The 21,879-nt window shown below is 37.2% G+C and overlaps 1 pseudogene; it reads left to right on the forward strand.

The window, feature by feature from the left end:
- Positions 1-4,469: 4,469 nt before the first annotated feature.
- On the forward strand, positions 4,470-9,559 carry LOC143572637 (receptor-like protein EIX2; annotated as a pseudogene).
- Positions 9,560-21,879: the final 12,320 nt, after the last annotated feature.

The following is a 21,879-nucleotide window of genomic DNA, read 5'->3' on the forward strand; positions in this document are numbered from 1 at the left end:
TGTTGTAACAACTATCGAAGAGTCGAAGGATCTCTCTACCCTGTCGTTTGATCAACTCATGGGCTCATTACAGTCCCATGAAGCACGTGTCAATCAAAGCGGGACAATTGTTGAAGAAGAAAGAGTCCTACAGGCTAGAGAAGTGGTCGGGTCAGGCTATCTCAGAGGAAGAGGGCGATCAGGATTTCGTGGACGTGGCAGAGGCCGAGGTAGTCGACTTAATGGTCGAGGTAAGAGTGAGGTTCAATGTTTTAATTGTAATCGGGTGGGTCACGTTCGTGCGGATTGTTGGTTTGAACCCCAAGTGAATGCGGCTGTTGAACAAGACGATGAAGAAGATGAGTGTCGTTTGTTTATGGCGGTTAGTGAAGACACTTCGGCTCCTAGTGTTTGGTTTGTGGACAGCGGGTGCTCCAATCATATGACCGGGCAACGATCATTGTTCAAACGGTTGGATGAAACGAAGAAAGTGCAGGTTAAGATGGGGACTGGTAAGAGCATTCAGGTCGAAGGAAAAGGTGTGGTAGGACTGGTGACTCCCAATGGAGAGTCAAAAGTGTTGCATGATGTTCAATATGCTCCTGCACTTGGCTATAACTTGCTGAGTGTTGGGCCACTCATGAACACCGGGTACTCTCTCTTGTTTGATGATAATGCATGCGTGATCACACACAAACGTACCAATACAGTTGCCTATCGCGTTGATATGTCCTCTAACAAAGTGTTCCAGCTGAAGTTTGGCTCTAATTCATGCTCTCAAACTGGTTTTGTTGCTAATACGGATGAGTCAAATTTGTGGCACCGCCGCTATGGTCATCTACATGAAGAAAGCCTTCAGCTTCTGAGCAATAAAGGGTTGGTTCGTGGGATGTCTCAGATTGGCCAAGTAACAGATTGCGAAGGGTGTGTACTTGGAAAGGCAACACGAAAACCATTTCCTCATAGCCTTTGGAGGACCACACATCCTTTGCAGCTTGTTCATGCTAATTTAGTTGGAGCAATGCCAACTACTTCCCTGGGAGGTAACAAGTATTTTTTTCTATTGACTGATGACTATACACGTATGCTTTGGGTGTATTTTCTAAAAGAAAAATCAGAGGCTTTTGAGTACTTTAAACGATTTAAAGTGAAAGTTGAGAAGGAAAGTGGAAGGCAGATTGTTAATCTGCGTACTGATCGTGGGGGAGAGTTTTTATCTAATGAGTTTATTGATTATTGTCAAGTTCATGGAATCAATCGTGATCTAACGGCTCCCTATACACCGGAGCAAAATGGGGTAGCGGAGAGAAAGAACCGTACAGTGGTGGAGATGGCTAATTGTATGTTACAGGAGAAAGGTCTATCAAAGGTGTTTTGGGGTGAAGCAATCGCTACTGCAGTGTACGTGATCACCTTATGTCCAACGACTGCCTTAAACAATGCCACTCCTTATGAAGTGTGGTATGGTCGTAAACCATCAGTAAGTCATCTTCGTGTCTTCGGTTGTATTGCTTATGCCTTAAAACCTGCTCAGTTAAGGAAGAAATTTGATGCAAAATCTGATAAATGTATTTTTATTGGATACTCTCCTAACTCCAAGGCTTACAGGCTTTATGACCCTATTAAAAAACGAGTTGTTATTAGTAGAGATGTTGTTTTTAACGAACAAGGCAGGTGGACGAGTGAAGACACTAATGATAATCCTTGTGAAGTTTTTGTTCCGGGTGGTGTATGGCCAAATGATGGGGATTGTTTTGCTCCCTCAAGTTCAGGTCCAGGGTCCAACCAAAGCTCGAGCTACGGGTCTGAAACAAGTTCTGGTTCTGGTTCATCTTCTAGTCCAGACTCAGGTTCAAGTCCAGTTACACCACCACACTCAAGTGAACAAGTATCTTCCAACACAAGTGTTTCAAGTGTGAGTAGCGACTCTGCTCACAGAGTACGTTCTCTTGATGTCATTTATGAAGCCACCTCTCCTATGTCCGAGAATGATGAGGCATGTCAATTTGCCTTGTCATCCTTGGAACCGACTTCATATATTGGCGCCTTGGAAGTTAGCTATGGAAGATGAGCTAGCATCATTAGAGAAACATCACACATGGACCTTGACCGATCTTCTTGAGAGCAAGAAGCCAATTGGTTTGAAATGGGTTTTCAAACTAAAAATGCAGGCTGATGGTCAGGTACAAAAGTATAAGGCCCGTTTAGTTGCCAAAGGGTACTCACAAGAAAGCGGGTTGATTATGAAGAAACGTTTTCGCCCGTGGCACGGTTTGAAACTATTTGTATTGTCTTAGCATTGGCGGCTCAAAAAGGGTGGACTGCATATCAGTTTGATGTGAAATCCGTATTTTTAAACGGAGTTCTCAAAGAAGATGTCTATGTAATGCAATCACCAGGGTTCGAAATTAAAGGAAAGGAAGAAAAGGTGTTCAAGCTCCATAAGGCATTGTATGGACTGAAACAAGCTCCACGGGCTTGGTCAGTCGGATTGATGGGTATTTGGTGCAACATGGTTATAAACGGAGTCAAAATGAGCCAACCTTATATGTGAAGCGAGGTACTGGAGCTGATTTTATTATTGTATGTGTTTATGTTGATGATATTGTGTACACTAGTTCATCAACTAAACTACTGTGTGAATTTAAAGAAAAGATGATCAAAGAATTTGAAATGACTGATATTGGGAAGCTGAGCTATTTCCTGGGTTGGAATTTCACCAAGGAAAAGATGGTACTTTTTTGTCATAAAAAAAGTATGCTAAAGATTTGCTTATGAGGTTTGGGATGGCTGGTTGTAAGGTTGCTGCAACACCAATGAACACTGCTGAGAAGTATCAATCTGATGATGGTGGGGAGCCGGCTAATGCCTATAAATTCAGAAGTGTAGTAGGAGGTTTGATTTATTTAACACATACACGTCCCGATATTGCTTTTGCTGTAAGTGTTATTTCTCGCTTTATGCACAAACCTTCAGTGTATCATTTTGGAGCTGCAAAACGAGTATTACGGTATGTTGCTGGTACTATAGGGTATGGATTATGGTATGGTAAAACAGAAAATCTGCAGCTAACAGGTTATACGGATAGTGATTGGGCAAGCTCGGTTGATGATAGAAAGAGTACTTCTGGTAACATGTTCACGTTTGGAACTGGGGCTATTTCGTGGAGCTCTAAAAAGCAAGATGTGGTGGCACTTTCAACCACAGAGGCTGAGTATATTGCAGCAAGTGCAGCAGCATGTCAAGCCTCATGGGTTCGAAAACTGTTAAGGGAATTGTTTCAAGAGCAGAATGAGGCTACACCAATTTTTTGTGATAATGTGTCTGCAATGTTCCTGTCAAAGAATCAAGCATATCATGCAAGAAGCAAGCATATTTATATCAGGTTTCATTTCATTCGAAGTTTGGTAGAAAGCAAACAGATTGAATTGAAGTCATGCTACACACAAGAACAGGTGGCTGATGTGTTCACTAAAGTGCTGGGGCTGGAACAATTCGTTTACTTTCGTGAAAGGCTTGGAGTTGTGACACTTTGAATTATGGGGGAGTGTTGAAAAATAATTAAAATGTGTCACGTGTCTTTATTATTATTTTCATATTATGGTGTTTTAATTAGTTTGTTATGCTAAGTCATGTAATGCTATTCTTTAGGGATAGCTTAGAATAAGTCAATAGGTTATGGAGTCCTGGTTTAGTGGGTTGTTTAGATCATGTGATAGTTGTTGAGACGTGGGTCTTTGTTTGGCTGCTATTTAAGCAGTGCTTTTGTTATTGAATGATTATTGAGTTTTCTAAATATCTCTGCATATCATTAACATTCACATCAGCTGTCTTCCCCATAGGTATAAAGTTTATTTAATATCAAAAGCTGTCTTCCCCATTGCATATAACCATCTTTTTTAGTATATTCTAGCAGCCTACACAATAAGTTAAAGTTCAGGTTATAAACATGTGACTTCTCGTGCACGTCAACTCGTCAAGTAATAATTAGCTTTTTTACTAACATGATTTAGAGAGGGTTTGTGTACTATAAATACGCATTGGACAAGCCCCACTCCGCCCATTTTCCCAGTTTCGTTATGAACTAAAATTTTATTTTATTCTTTTGAGTTGTAAGAGGTTTAATGACACCCGAATCGACTCGTTCTAAATTAAATGGCCGGATATTACTATAATGATAAGACAGCTTAAGAATATTTTAACAGCAGGTAGCCAACTAGATTGTGAAAGGCTTGGACTCTTTTGAAAGATCTGGAATTGAAAGTGAGTGGCCAACAACTTTTAAAGACTTGGACTCTTTGAGCAGATGACTCCAAATCTGCTGTTAAAGTCTTGCGGACCCGGTCTAGACCCAAGCATACTATTTAATATATATAGAAAGCTTGGGTAATAATATTTACAATTTTATTATTTTTAATCTTTGCATTAGAAAGAAGATTTTATGATACACACTCCCCTACTTGTGGCTCTGAACTTAATCCTACTTGAAAATGGAAACCAGCTTCTTTGTCATCTTTACATTCCTCTTCTTCCAAAAATTTTGCACAAGCAACAACACCATGAGTATGACTTCTTATAATGTTACATCATGTATTGAAAGGGAAAGGCAAGCCCTTCTTGTATTTAAACAAAGCATCACAGACAGATTTAATCTTCTGTCAACATGGACAGGGGTAGACTGCTGTGAATGGCATGGTGTTGGGTGTGACAGCCGAAATGGTCAAGTAGTCAAACTTGATCTTCATGAAAAATGGCTCAAAGGTGAGTTGAGTCCTTCGTTACAGAACCTAAAGCATTTGCATTACATGGACTTGAGCTTGAATGCTTTCTCAAGCAACATTCCAGAAGTTTTAGGATCGTTTGAACGTTTGCAGTACCTTAACTTGTCAAGCTCAGGTTTAGGTGGAGTAGTTCCTCCTCATCTAGGAAATCTCTCAAGGTTAAATTATCTTGATATGAGTCATAATTTTGGTATAGAAATTTCGGATGATTTAGGATGGGTGTCTTCACTTTCTTTATTAAGGCACTTGGATTTATCAGGCATAACCATTGATAACCACACAGATTGGTTATCTCCGCTTAGCGTGCTCCCTTCTTTGCTTACACTGAACGTGGCACGGTGTGATATTAATTATATCCCTTCCGTTAAAATTGTCAATTTCACGTCTCTTTATTCACTCGATATCTCTTTCAACTACATCGATTCCACCATTCCTGCCTGGTTATCAAACCTTACTAGCCTCATGTATCTAAATCTTCAAGTAAATGATTTCCATGGTCAAATTCCTGATTTTCTTGGAACGTTCAGTGCTCTTACTTCCATCGACCTCTCGGCCAATTCCTTTGAAACTTCGATGCCAGATCCGTTATGTAATTTAAGCAGCCTCGTCCATCTGGACCTCTCACAAAACATGTTTTTTGGCCATATTCCAATAAATCTTGGACGACTCTCAAGACTAGAAGACCTATATCTTAATGATAACCAAATGCGTGGGAACATTCCCTTTAGTCTTGGGAACTTTCAAAACTAAAGAATCTAGGGGGTGTTTGGTACAGAGAATGGAATTGTAGAGAAATGGAATTGCAGAGAAAGGGAATTGGTCTGGAGAATGAGAATTGACTGTTCTGTTTGGTAGTACAGAGATTTCAGTAGAGAAATATAGCTGAGAATCATTTCTCTTGTTTGGTACATAGAAAATAAACAGAGAATTATATCAACTTTATCATTAGCACAAGTATTTTTTTCATAACAAATATTTATTAAAAAATAAAAAACATATAAAAAGATGCATAAATTCCAACCAAAATATGCATTGATCAAACCAATTCACATACAAAACATAGTTTTTAAGCAAAAAACATCAACCATAGTTAAAACCAATTCACATACAAAACATACTTCAACCATACACAACTATCCCATTGAACCATCGGTATACAACTCGACCATCTCAATTTTCTCTTCTATTGTCAACGCAAGAAAAGAACGTCCTAGATCCACATCTTTACCAATCAAATGAGCTGCTTTGAACCGTTTTTTCGTAGTGATACCTGGTAAAGCTTTCAACTCATCACTAACATTTTCATAGATTTCACGGGTTACAGGTCAGAAGGGGTTCCAAAAAATTAATTCGGATCAAAACAGGATCTGAGCAAAATGAGTTCGGCTAAAACAGAATCAAGTTAAATAGTTAATGGTGGTGGCAGCGGCGGCGAAAACAGACAATGGTCACGTGTGGTGATTACCCACTTGGGCCCTTTTTGAAGTTAATAAGAATTATAATAGTTACAAGTTTAGACCTGTCGACTAATTTAAGATGCCTATTTTGACCTGTTCACTAATTTAAGGTGATCCATTTCGACCCACTAATTAATTTAAAGTTGCCCAAATGAACCGATATGTAATTTAGTTTTGCCCAAATTAACTCATTATTTGAACAATGGGCCATGACAGCTTAACATACAATCTAAAACTAGTTAAAAAATGGTGCAATCAAAGCTTCTGCAATTCATAGCAAATCTATCACATGGTTAAAGACATTAATGTGATTGTTACAACATGCTAAATATGACAATAAAACCTAACATAGCTCCCAAATCAAATCAAGGTAGGTGCAAAAAAATCACATGCTTTCAAGTACGTACAGATAACTAGTCAGTTAGTTAGTAAGCTGGCTACTATATTCATCTACACACCAGTAACATTTGTCCTTCAAAATTTCTGACCACAATAATAATATGACAGAAAAGCCACATGCCTTATTTGTTTCCATGGATCATAGTTTGATTTCTCTTATCTATATTACAATTCAAGTAAAGACATTCAAGTTCTTTATACATTATCTAATTAACTAATAATCCCATTATCCACACAATATCACAGTAGAAACATTTTTAGAAGTTTAGAACACATTAACACAAAACCAGAAATACAGTATTACACGAATACATACCTTCAGAAAGCGACCCCTCCTGTTCTCCCCAATATCAAAGTAAAACACCTGAAGAAATAAACACATTTGCAGAAATTAGGAAAGTCAATTCCATGTATATATAGAAACAATTCAAGTAATCTAATAAACACACATGTATTAAAAAAATGAAGAAACAAAATAGACAAATACCAAATAACATAGACAAACAAGCATAAAGATATAGTTTACATCATAATCTTAGATGGTTACAGTTTCGTTCGGTCCATTCATTACTGTTTTTTTGGTTTGACCATTTATTTGGTTCGGTTCCTCACAAAAAGCAAAATCAAACCAAACCAATATTGCGGTTTTTAATAAATATCAAAACCGAACCATCGGTTTATGATTCGGTTTGGTCAATGCTTACTGTTTTCTATCTATATTATGATCTCCAAAGTTGTGTGGTAGTAAGACCCCTGTTTCTTATTTTCTAGACAACTTTAACAAAATCCCCCACAAACTTAAACCCATAACCCCCACTTCCTTTAACTCCAGAATTTTCAAAATAATAGAAAGATTCAGCCAAATTGAACATCAGTCGTTCAAACCATAAACCCTAGCTATAGCTTAAGCCTAGTCGTTCAAACCATAGTCGAACCCTAGAAGTCGGGAAACAGAAAATCTACGAGGATAGGGAATAGGAATAGGGAAACAAAAATCATACCTGGTTCGGGCCGAAATCAAGCGAGGATGGTGGTGGTGTGCGTGGGTGGGTAATTAGATAGAGATTAGAGGATGGTGATAGAAGTGAAAAGGAAGAGAATGGAAGTGAGAAATGAAACCCTAGAGAAATGATTTCTCCGCTTTTTTTAGAGAAAAGAAATCAGGGAAATGGAAATGGTTTATTTCCATTTCTCACCTCTTTCTTTCGTAAACAAACAAGAGAATTGTTTCCATTTCCATTTCTCACCCCCCAATTCTCTGTACCAAACACCCCCCTAGATCTGTCCAGTAACTCATTGGTTGGGGTTCTTTCTGAAACTCACTTCACCATGCTAAACAATCTAAATTGTTTGACGTTGTCTAAGAATTCATTAGTTTTGAATTTCAGCTCTCGATGGATTACTCCCTTCCAACTACAGATATTTTCCGCGAGTTCCTGCGACATCGGGCCCCGCTTCCCTGCATGGCTACAGACGCAGACAAATCTTCAGAAGTTACATCTTTCTAATGCAAGTATTAAAGATACAATACCAGAGTGGTTTGAGAACATCTTGTCTTCTATTCTTGACTTAGATTTGTCCAATAACCAGATCAGTGGCAAATTACCGCGATTTCGTTTCAATATTAATGATGGGATCTTGAAGTTAAACTCAAACAAATTTGAGGGATCACCAGCTACATTTCCGTCAGATGTGAGCATTTTGGATCTATCGGATAACTTACTGTCAGGACATATTCCTCAAACAAATGAAACAATGAACCCAAGTCTTGACTTTGTTAATCTTTCAAAAAACCATTTCACAGGAAGCATTCCAGAACACTTATGCAAGGTTCCAGGCATCCGGGTATTGGACCTATCACAAAATATGTTTTCTGGAAGGCTTCCGGAGTGCTTAGGGAACTTGATTAGATTGGATGTGATAGATTTTTCAAATAACAATATAAGTGGTGTTATTCCAAGCTCATTGGGTTCCATAAAATATCTAAAGTCGTTGCACTTGCATGACAACATATTTGAGGGGGATATCCCATTGTCCTTACAAAACTTGACTTATTTGGTAACCATGGATTTAGGGAACAATTTATTCACCGGTGGTGTCCCCTTCTGGATTGGCGAAAAACTATCTTACCTTAGATTTTTGAATCTCCAGCTGAATAACTTTACAGGCAATATTCCACTACAGCTTTGTCAACTCAATTCTCTTCAGTTTTTTAGCCTGGCACATAATAACATAACAGGGACGATCCCTCAATGCTTCGGAAATTTAAGTGGCATGATCAAGGCTTACAGTGAAAACTACAGCTACTCTTTTACATATAGGTATGACTATGAAGAAAATATTTTGGCTTCCATAAAGGGAGGGCAGTTGCTATACACCAAGACCAGAAAGTTTCTTACATCCTTAGACCTCTCAAACAACAAAATTGTTGGAGAAATTCCTGACGCTCTAATGTATCTCGCCGGGCTGAAGAATTTGAATCTTTCTGGAAACCTTATAACTGGTTATATCCCAATGATCATTGGAGATTTAAAGCAATTGGAATCTTTAGATATGTCGATGAACAAGCTTTCTGGTAGGATTCCTCAAAGTTTGACTAGCTTGAACTTTCTAAGCTACTTGAACCTGTCATTCGATAACTTATCTGGCCCAATTCCAATGGGAAATCAGATCCAAACTCTAGATGGTTTCTCTAATTATGAAGGGAACAATGGACTATGTGGGCCACCAGTTTCGAGGAGTTGCAATAGAAATGATGTAACATACAATCATGTTGATGATGATGAAGGTCAAGATGATACTGAAGGCGTGTGGCTTTATGCTGGAATGGGCCCAGGGTTTGTTGTCGGATTCATGGGACTACTTGGGAGTTTGTACTTTATCAGGAGATGGAGGTTCGCTTACTTTGAGACTCTTGAAGATACTTACGGATGTCTATGGTAGCCTGAAGAAATTTTTTGAATAAGGTACGTTCCAAACACCGGTTCATGTAATCCGCAAAATAAAGAATACCTAATAAAAAATCATGTACAAGTGCATTTAAGTTATCACTCCCACGAGGAATATAGATTTATGATTTGTTTCATTGGTTTATCTAGTTAACTACTACTACTACTACCATTGATGTGCGTTTAAGCTAATGGTTCTACAATTGGATACATACCTGGATATACACAAAGCAGACATACTACTAGTCTTGGTGACCCGCAAGAACAACTTCCTTAAACTCATTTACAGCTTTCTAAACTTTTCAATCTCAGCAACAACCTTTTGATCTTCTACCACAGAAGCGTTTGCCAATGCAACCTGAACACAATCCTCTCGATCAGCTCCATGTAAAGCTATCCCCTTTGACTTTGTCAAGCTATATAATGTTCTGTAATCTGAAAGCCAAAAAGACACTATGAAAGCTGTAGAATTTTAAAAGTATCAGCATGCTTTCTAACAGGTTTTAAAGGAATCAGCATTTTGTTCTGGTTAATGGTCGCAGCGACAATCTGTTTAGTTTCTAGTTTGTGTTGTAGTTTGTTGGTCAAATAAATCAAGATCCGCCAAGAAAGTACGGGCAGGTAGGACCAGCCCAACCGAATCTGTTTTGAATTTGAAAAGGTCACACCACCATATATCAAGTACTCCTAAGCAAATAAATCTCCACAAAACTTCCAATATATAGCATTAGCTGTAAATTACATAAAAACAATTAAAAAAATTAAGCGTTCAAGCGATGGATATCAGCATTTGCAGACTTGTGTGGATGAATGTTAACAAATAGAAACAACAATGAAAACCACCTACTCTCTCAAGGCTTCAAGCCATGGACAGCATTAACTGATAGTATCGTACAAGTTAGTAACGCATAGAGAAACAACTCTTGCACTCTATATCCAATGTTAGTAGGACGTTATTCGTCTGATGCTATTTCTCTGCAACATACTTGTAGTAAACAAAAGTTATCCTTAAAACCAGGCAGACCACAAAACAGCTCAAAACAACAGCAAACATCTAAACCAATATGTAGCAATTAATAAACAAAACAACAGCTTTATGCAACAAAACATAATGAACTGTAGCCTCAGGGAAGTTAAACTGATTTACAAAGCATTTCGCCAAGCACCAATATGGTTGCAGCGTTTCATCGAAAACTTGGTGTGCATCCTCAAACCTTTTAATACTAGATTAATAAGGAACGGCGTGCATAGATAGCAAATGCAACGATAAACATATTATACGGATGCATTAAGTGGGCTAAGTACACGAAAAACAAGATTTTAAGGCCCCTTAAAAGAAGTCTAACCCAAATAAAATTAATAAAAAACAGATTATGAGCCAATGTGTTATTACCGATACTACTTATGGGCTTGATGGTCATTGTTTTTAAAAGATATTGGGTTAGAAGAATTCTTGGAGATGATCCATTTTGGTTATTTGGGCTTTCTTACTAAAACATGCTAATTATGGGCCTATCACATTAGCAAACTTAATCAAAGAGGTGGAGAATATCATTTTCGAATTAATGAGAAAATTGCCCTTGAATTTCAAGACTAATTCCAACAAGTTATAATATATCCAAATTCAAATGCAATTAGTCCGTTGGTTGGTGGGGTGGGGTGGTCGTGGAGGTTTTTCTTTCATGAGGAGGTCATGAGTTCAAATCCTGAAAGAGGGAATTTTACGAGTACCCCTTACAAGGTTAGGAGCTAGTGTTGTAAAAAATAATAAAAAATAAAAAAAGATACTGGTAAGCCAAAATTACTAACAAGTAGAAAAGTTTCAGTTGAACAGACTGCAGTCAACCAACTTTGTCGGCTAAATAACTTGCAAGTGGAAGTCCATCAATATCTACAATTATATTGTACTGAAAGGAAATGGAGCTATGGCTACATCTGCTATAATTTATATTTAGATCTTTTTTTATTTTATTTTTTTGCATTTCAAAAAAGATTTTGTAATATGCTATTTTACTTCCACCACTGCTTGAGAATCTGTACTTTCATACACAAAAAAATCATTTTACGTTAATTAATTTAAGCATGCCTCATGAAACCAACATTTATTATATCTGTTATTTTGATTCTCATGTAATCCACCAAGTACCAAACAGTTCCTTTTTTTGTTATCTTCTATGTTCTTATTGTGCAATTGGCTTTGCTGTATTACAATATCATTTCATTAGAAGACAGATATAAGTTGATTTTATTTTATGTGGATTTAATTTGTATTTCTCTCTTTACAATATTTAGAGTTCATATAGGGTCACTGAATTATTCATATCATAAACACTTATATGTCGTACACTGTACAGCAGATTATGAGGAGAACATAGATAGACTGTGAGGAGTGATCAAAGAAACTTTACACGTAAGCATAAGACCTTTAAATATAAATTGTGATGCTTCAAAGTTTTATCACGTGCTTTAATAAAGATATGCAAGTATGAAGTTTTGAATTTGTGGAATTATGTATATGATTTAGAGATGTTTTACTAACATGATTTAGAGATGTTTTATGTGTTATAAATAAGCATTGAAAATGCCCCGCTCCGCCCATTTGCCCCATTATTTATAAACTAATTATATCCTGTTGAGGTTAGAGGAAACCCGAAGCAACCTGAGTTTAATTAACTATGTCAGATATAACCACAATAATAAGACAGATCGAGGATCCTTCGAAAGCCGGCAGCCAATATGAAAAACTTGGACTCTTTTGGCAATGACTCCAAATCTGCTGTCAAAGTCTTGTGGACTTGGTCTAAACCTAAGTATACTTTCTAAAATGGAAAAATCGGGTAATAATAGTTACTATTATTTATTTATCTTTTGTAATTATTATTTTTGCACTACAAAAATTCTTATATGATATGCTATGCATCACCTTCAGTGGCGGATTCATTACCAGTTGAGGGGGGGTAAAGACCCCCACTGAGTTGAAGGTCATTCGGGTAAGAAAACAACATTTTAATAACAAATAATGTTTAGGCCCCCATATGTTTTTTTTATAAGCCCCCATGTAGAACCCTTGAAGCCCCCATTTAAGTAGAACAATTTCAAAAAAATTTAGAACCTGTAGATTCCAATCGGAATCAATGGAGGTTAGCTAGGAGATAAGTTGAAAGAGAGAAATGGGGGAGATCAATTAGGAACGTGGGTTATCAAAAGGGTAAATTAAATACAAATTTATTATTCATCCCTTTTAGTTTAGCAAAGTTACAAATCATTCCTGTTACTTACTAGTTTCATTTGATTTTTAACAACTTTAGAGAGCTAAAGTTAAGCAATTTATATTAATTATTAATCAAATCTAATTAGATTGAATAGATTAATAATTGCTTTTTTATTTTCGATTTACAACCACCTTTCATTTACTTATCTAGTTAAATATTCTATCAATTTTTGTTTTGGGTAAGTTTTGAAATTTTATTATACACGTTATAACATTTGTTTGATTTGACCAAAAGAATCTCAAACAAAATCATAATATTATTAAGCAAATAAGTATGAAAGTTTTATTATATCATTAAGCAAACAAGTTTGGATTATATTGAGTCAACAACTCATTGTAATATGACCTGGCTTTTTTTGACCATGCCTATTTTTACCCCCACTCATAAAAAATCCTGGATCCGCCACTGATCACCTTTGTGGCTTTGAATTTATCTTACTCCAAAATGGAAACTAGTTTTCTCGTCATGTTTATTGTAGAGCCAATATTCTATATTATTTTTAGGATTGTATATGTCGTTTTAGTTTGCTTTTAGTATATGTATTTCATACTCGGTACGTTTATTTTGTACGGTTAAAATGTAAATCTTGGAGAAATGGGGACTCTATAAAAGGGTCACTTTACCCATTTCTCCATAACTCTAACAACTCTCAAGACAATTTTTTGGAAATAAAAGTCTCTCTCCACACTTCATATTTTCTCTCTTTTATAATAACAAAACTAAGATCCGAGATCCGAGTGTTGCGGTGATTTCCGCTAACCAATAAGACGAATTGATCCGAGTAAAGTTGATCTATCTAGAGGACCTACAAGTGGTATAAAAGCTTTCGGCTTGACTTTTTGTGGTTTTCAGATCAAACTTTTCGGATTTTGATCTTAGTTTTTGTTGGATTTGCGGTTGATTTCATGTTACTCACCTCTTTTGGAGTCCCTTACATCTTAGAAATACACGAGAATCACCAAATCTAAGTTTTTAGTGTTTTAAGTTTTTGTGTCTGAGCTCGGATTCGACTTAAAAACTCAGATCTAGGCCAATTTATTGATTTTTAAACTAAAGTCTTTTTGACTTTTTGGAAGTTTAAGTGCTATATTTTCAAAAAAAAAAAAACACTGTAGCAATCGAGTCGCATCACACGGGTACTGTAGCAACCACATTGCACGGAGGGGGGGGGGGTATTGTAGCAATCGAGTCGCATCACACGGGTACTGTAGCGTAGAAACTCGGTACTGCAGCAAAAAAAATAAAAATAAAAAAAATAATAATAATAATAAACCTTAATTTTTTTTCTCTTTTTCTACCAAAAAAAAATTCTAATAGAGTTAAAAAAAAAGAGTATCACCTAGTCATGAGGTAAACCACAATCTGTGCACATAAGCTTGCATTCACAAGGTTGAGTTTTACAGACAAAGGTATGATAATGCTTTGAAAGAGATTTCAAAGTTAAAGAATCTGAATTCTGAATATGTTAAATCTGATAAGATATATATTGAAAAGATTAAAACTCACCATGATAATGTTGCAAATCTTAAACTCAAAATCTTTCAATCACAAAAGGAAGTTGAATATTACAAAAACATTGTTTCAAAACTAAAAGCTGAAATTGAAAATTTAGAAACTCGGCTTTCTGATAAGAAATCAACTTCTGAAAAACATGGGATAACGGTTGAAAAAATTGAGATAGCATCAGGTAAATTAAATGATATTTTTGGAGCACATAGGAGTGCTAAACTACAGTTGAGACTGTGGTATGATTATACTGATGTGCCTCCACCCATGAATAACAATTACACCAGTCTGCCCCCACTTTAGTTACAACACTCCTACCGAGGAAGAAATGGCATACGGTGTTGGTAAAATACCAAAACCTGTGAAATTTGTTTCTCCTGCTTCACAAGCGACTGCTCCAACTCCTATATCAGATAAATCTATCGGTGATTCATCTTGTTCAACAGGTTGTGTTGAAGAAAGTGTGCGGTGGAAACGAACACGAGTGGTGACTATGAAACCGTTTGTGATGAAACTTTTGTTGAAAAATATGTCAATGAAAGTAGGCCTGTTGAGGTGAACGTATCAAGTTATTCATCAAGTTGTGAGGCTGAGGATAATTCAAGTAAAAACAAAGTTTTTGAAAATGAAAAGGCAAGTACTTCGTGTAAATATGTTCCATCAAATAAACGATCATTTTCTCAAACAACCAATCAATTAAGAAATCTTCAGTCATACAACTTCTGTGATAACAACTACTATGGTCATTATCAACAAAAATTTTTGATCCATATTACACAAATGTGTTTTATAATCATGTTCCTTTCCAAGGATCACCTTTCCCACCACACCAACCACATTATAGTTTAGATGAGTTATATGGCACTCCTAGGAGAAAGTGCTGTTTTGTGTGTGATCACTCTTCTCACCTTGCAAGACATTGCAAGCACTGGTTCAAGCAACAAATTGATATTCAAAGGCGGCTTAGTTAGTCCCCAAAAGGAGCTTTCAGTAGCCCTGATTCAAGGACTAATCAAGCCGATAGTGAACCCAGTGAAATGGATATGAGATCCAAAGTAAATAAAGTAAAACACAAAAAGAAACCTTTTTGGAAATCAAAAAGGATAAAATCAAAAAGGATTCTAAGACTGTAAAGTCTGAGGATTTACCAAAAACAATTCTAAAAGCAAGAAAAGAGAAGTCCAAAATAGCCAAATCCAAGGAACAAGTTTTGCTTGGATTCCTAAGGACTACTCTTCATCAAGCGAGATGGCAAAAAGAAATAAATTGTTTTCAGGAAATAAAATTAAGTTTGGTCGGTTTACGGTTGACCTTCCCGGGACAAAAGTATCTCGGGAACCCATGTCTATTTAAACGCTTAGTGCATGCAGGGTCAATAAAGGAGGACTATTAATAGTATTACGTACTTAGATAGTGATTGCACCCGGCATATGACGGAAGACGAACCCTTGCTATTTGATGCTAAACCATTCGATGGCGGATTCGAGTCTTTCATAAGCGACATGGGAGGACAAGCTTCAAGGAAGGGAAGTGTTTCATATGGAACTTTGTGCTTCAACAACGCCAGTCTTGTTCAAATGGCTCAACCACAACTTATCGAGCATTCCACAAACTAACCTCGTCCAACTATTTCTCTCAAGTGATTGATCCAGCATCATCTGTTGGGTCTCAGTTTGAATCTCTTCAACTTTGTTATACAATGTGACAATGCATGCTTTGTATAGTCCATCTGACAATAGCTTTGCTGACCTTTTCTCTAAAGCCATCGATCATGCCCGATCTGAATTTCTGGTCGAATCGCTCGGCATGACCAATTTTGATTAACAACAACCTATCTATCTTTTTGTATATAAAATTGTAAATATTTTTCAAGTATGTCTTAATTTTAGAGGGGGAAAATGAGTTAAGTTTAACTCACCAAAAAGATTTTCACTTTGTAACTTTAAGAAAACTAAAATGAGTCATTTGACTTAACAAAAATATTTTATGTTCTGTTAAGAAAATCAGAAAAATGTCTCTAAAAGTACTATCCCGTTAAGAGAGAGTTCATGTTAAGAGGGAGTCGGATGATTAAAACTTTTAAGTTTAAGAAAACTAAGTTTACAACTTTTCACTTTGTAGTTAAAACTTTTTGGTGAGTTAAGTTTAACACACCAAAAAGATTTTCACTTTGTAAGTTTAAGAAAACTAAAATGAGTCATTTGACTTAACAAAAATATTTTACGTTTTGTTAAGAAAATCAAAAAAACGTTTTTAAAAGTACTATCCCATTAAGAGGAAGCTCCTGTTTAGAGGGAATCGGATAATTAAAACTTTTAAAATTTTGAGAAAATGATTCGACCCTTGGAAAATGATAAGAAATTATCTCTAACGATTCTAGCACATGAAAAGAGTAGATCAAAAGCCAACAAAATCATTGCTTGATGTGTAGCCTAGGCTTGATAAATGAGTAAGTGCCATAGTGATATAAACTTAAATATCTGCCTATGCTAGTGGTTACACATTATGAAGCGGTCGCCGACTCCAACTTAAGTCATATCAATGAAGGCAGAAATGTAAATAGCATGTCATACCCCAAGCCTCTCTTTACCTTATCACAGTTGTCTTATGCAATCGAGTGTCAATTTTAATCTTTGTTGAGTCAAGAAAAATGTCAAGAAAAGAAAAAGAAAAGGAGTCAGAAAAGAAATGAATAGAAAAGAAAAACAAAACTGAAAAGTTGTCTATCTTAGGATTGTTTTAACTTCTAATTTTTTTCATCATTTATTTTGATTCAAGCCTTGGACTTTCTCTGCGCGATAATATGGTATTATCCGACTTGATTGTTAAGTCCCTGAATCGTCTGCTTTATTTTATTTTCTTTCGTTTGTTCAAGCTTTGGACTTTTTCTGTTTGTAGTCATACAAGACCTGATTATTAAGACCCTGAACTTCTGCTTTATTTTAATATTTCTAGATAAGAAATGTTTAAGTCTAAGTGTCCAAAATAAAGTGTCCAAAGTGTCAGTAAGCGTACTATGATCAGATAAGAAATGTTTAAGTCAAGTTGAGGTGACATGTGAAATCATACTATGCCTGAGGTATGATGGAGTCTGTAATTTGTTGGATTAAATGGGGACCACACAAGCATTGTACCTAATACATACCTTAACATATCACCTTGACATCCAAATACTTGTTAAGTTTAAAGTGAACAAATTATATCTACAATTGACTTTGGGTTCTTGGCATAATAATGTCCAAATTGAAGTGTGATCTAGAACATTAACAGATAATGTGATTCCATATCGTGATCTTTCTCACAAAATAATTTAGTAAACTTTTAAGTAAATATTTTTGATATATAATGTTAATTTCATCTTTACTCCTATCTTATTTTTGTTTTATTTTATGTTTCAACTTCAAATATTATGTATATATTTTCGTAATTCAACAATATATGAAAACGCCAAAAAGATTTTAAGTTTTTATTATGTTCGTACATATTCTATTAACCTTATTTTATTCAAAATCATGTGTTTTGTTGTCAAGCTGTTCATGCAAAGTTTGTTGGAAACCTAGGATGGGGTATGATATTGTTTGGAGAAAAGGCACCTCCTACCCTACTGGAGATTATTATTTCACATTGTTGTACATTGTCAGTCGAACCTCAAAGGCGGTTTCGATAGCCTTCGGACAGACTGGGTGGGAGTGATGGCCGCGATGACATATAAGGTGAAGTTTAACTACTCAAGGCTTATTTTTCTCTGCGTGATTGCCAACGCCTCGACCAACAACACATGGATGATGTATCCCGAATTCGTCTAGATGTTGTTAGACGAAATGATGCTAAACACACCGAGACCAGAGTATATTGTTGAGGTTGATGAGAAAGGTGTCTAGCTGCCTCCATCAGAGCCGTATCATATGAAGATGGTGATGCCAACAGTGTTCAATGCCATGTTAAACACAAAGGGCAAGGATTATGTGTATAAAGGAGCTTTTCCAGGGAGGAAGTTTGGATTATTTAGTGAGACTGAGCCTGATGATGCTGAATCTGGTGATAATAGTGAGGAGGTTGTGGGTTCGAAAGGAGGACAAGGAAGCTCCACAATCCAAAGAAACGGAAGGCCGTCAGCAAGCGTTCTGCTGGTGAGTCTTCCCAACAAGTGGAGGAAGAGGAAGCAAGGGACATTCAGCCGCTGAAGCGGTTACGCAAGGTCGGGGACTCCAAGAAGGCCCCAAACCTAGTTATCAATTTTGCCGCTACATGTAAACAACCCTACCTGACCCACACATAGTGTCACCAACCACCCTACCCAAACCCTAGCGGACCTTAAAGCCAAACAATTACAAATCCCCGTTTGCACAAAACCCAAAACCAAAACTAAAACAAAAGCCAAATCCAAATCAAACAACCAAAGACCTTACTACTCGACTCGCCCGTTACTTCTCCCGAAACCTCACCTACCCAACAAGACCAACCATTACAAACCATACTTGAAAACCTTCCACCATCACCACCACAAAAAACCGTGCAAACTTCAACTTTCCACCAATCATTCTCTCCACCTACAACCACCATAAAAACTGACCAACCTATATCACCTGACCCACCCATATCCTCACCATTCAGATCACCAACATTTACCTCACCCCTAGGAACCACAAATATCTTGTCACAAACCTTCACAACCTCACCCTCAACCCAAACAACATACACTTAGTAAGGCCCCGTTCTCAGTAGCCCTACTTTGGGGTTGGATTTACTCATAAACACAGTTCTAAAATCAGAGTTAATTTAAAACTTTTGCAGAATACTTAAAACTTCAAACATTACATCAAAAAACATTAGTTTTTGTCTTAAACATACAAATTGTCTTTTCATAAACATTAATATAAAATAGTAATGACACTTCTTCGTAGATGCCAGCTTCTTCAGCTCATGCCATGTGCCCCTCCTCAAGCCAACTGCTTCAACCTATTTGCCTGTGTGCATACTAAAAGTCAGCTACGCTGAGTGAGTTCTAGATAATCAATTAACATACATTACATTCATATCCTTACTCATACGTGTCCGAAGATACGTATTCATACCTTACTTACTGTTACTTCTTTCATACATACTTTATACACATGCATACGTACTTACATACTTTCTTTCATAAAACCCTATAGTATACCATAAGCTATTCTATCTTAAACATCACAGATATTGTAAGGGTCTGGACCCTAACATCACAGATATTATGAGGGTCTGGTCCCTAACATCACATATATTATAAGGGTCTGGACCCTAACTACACAGATATTGTAAGGGTCTGGTCCCTAATATCATAGATATTATAAGGGTTTGGTCCCTTCTGTCTCGAATAACCATATAACCATACCTGTCTCGTCAATCATCCATATATTTTATCATACGTGCATACTTTACATATCTTCTAGTTATATATATACATACTCATTCATATAAACATCCTGTAATAATAACATTCAATACACAATCATACACGAATCATACACTTACCATCCAAGTAAGTGTATTATCTATCACATAGGAGTATACATATAGCCCCAAAAACATAACAGATAAAGGGACTAGAACTCACCTGGAGTCGGTTTCTCTCCGAGTTAATGGTAATACCCTTCCTTAGCTATGCACGGCTAACTGTGTAACACATTACGAGTGTCAATTATCTATTACTACTACTTCATACATCTACGTTAATAAAACCCTCAACTAACGGGGGTCCGGGGGCAGCGCCCCTGGTAGCGGGGTCTATGGGCGGCAGCCCCTAGCAGGATCCAAGGGGCAGAGCCCCTGGCTGGGGTCGAGGTCAGCTTGGTTAATAAGCCTTTATGAAAAATGCATCAGAAAAATGAATCGGGTCACATTTTACAACAATTTGGAAGAATTCGCATGGGAAGAATTCGCATCGCATGGGAGAAATTCGCATCGCGTGGGAAGAATTCGCATGGGAGGAATTTGCATCACATGGGAAGAATTCGCATGGTTATGTGATGCGATTCTGTATCATGTGAACAGAATCTCCTCTTCTTTACTTTTACCATTTTAAAGTCATTTTCCTCCGTGACCCTTCCTTAGGACCCGATTTTACCCTTTTTATGGGTTTCGGGTTGTACCAACTTTGTATACCCGTGTTTTTCAAGGTTCAGATATCACCTTTTTGTCCTATAACGCAACCGTTAACACCCGGCCCATCAAGTTTACATTTTTCTAACTTCTTACAGCCCGATCTACTAATATATCAAGTTGCATGTCGAATCCGACCATAAAACTTAACCTTTTTGCCGAAACTCACCTTTTTTGTCTTGGGTTCGGGTTCTAGACCACTCATGGAACTGGTGTTGTTTCTTGTTGTTTGATGGTGTTTATACACTAGATTCGTCCTTCCTTTGGTTCGGATTTGGATCCGAATGCTAGAGAGAGAAAGTGTGTGTTCTTAAGTGTGTATTGTGAAAGAAATGAAATGGAGAAAGAAGGATAGTTTAGGAAATAGGAGTTTATATATAGGGGTTTCATGGGCTCTATAGCCCATAACCCATTCTCAAGCCCAATCCCAATCAAAATCCAAACACTAACACACAATTAAACTAGCATAATACCCTTTATTTATTATTAACAAAAGTAGGATATTACACACTTCCACACCATCCCAAACAAAAACCACAACACCAGACAAAACCACAGACCCTACCTTTAACCATAACCTCACCACCCCCTACCCAATCAATAACCTTACCTCTACAAACCACAACTCCACCTACACAGTCAAACACACCACCTACTATTCACAAACCCACATTCTACACACCCAAACCCCTGTCAAGAGGTAAGTATAAAAAGGCCCCATTGTATGCCGATCCTATCCTCGATAGGATCTTAGCATTGGAGGAATCCAACGCTAAGTATGTTGAACGGGAGCGGGTGTTGCTTGAGTATGTCAAGGGTCAAAAGTAAAAGGAGTTGGAGGCCGGGAAGGAGAAAATGGGATTGCTGGCACGTATTGCCAAATTGGAGGAAGAGCGCGACCTCAACAAATCCGTGATTTCTAGTCAGCAGGGATGGATAGACACCCTCCAAAAGCGAGTTGACAGTCAACAAAAGCTACTCAATGATCAATCTTTGTCACTCGCTAATCATCGTGAGGAGGGGTATACAGTCGAGGCTCGCGTGTCTACTCTGGAGAGGAACTTACCATCTGCCTCTGTTCTTCAAAAGAAACTAGATGCTGATCTGAAGACGGCAGTGGATAAGTGGTGGATTGAGTCAGAGGCGATGGAATCTGGGGTTAATTTGTTGGAGAGTCAACAGGGGACTTCTTAGACTCTCGGAACTCTTATTTCTGATAATGTTGATTTCAAAACCGAGATAGAAGCACTGAAGACAAAAGTTACCGCCCAAGACCGTCTGAACGAGCTACAGCTCAAGATAAACGTAAAAATGGCGAGCAAATATCAAGCAGCCTCAGAACTCATCGGGATGCGTGATGATGACTTCAACACTCTCGAGGACCGTCTTAACTTGGTATTTG

This window comes from Bidens hawaiensis, unplaced genomic scaffold, assembly GCF_021521415.1.
Source record: "Bidens hawaiensis isolate Kalapana, Puna unplaced genomic scaffold, B.hawaiensis_p1.1 tig00001382_1, whole genome shotgun sequence".
NCBI classification, from domain to species: Eukaryota; Viridiplantae; Streptophyta; class Magnoliopsida; order Asterales; family Asteraceae; genus Bidens; species Bidens hawaiensis.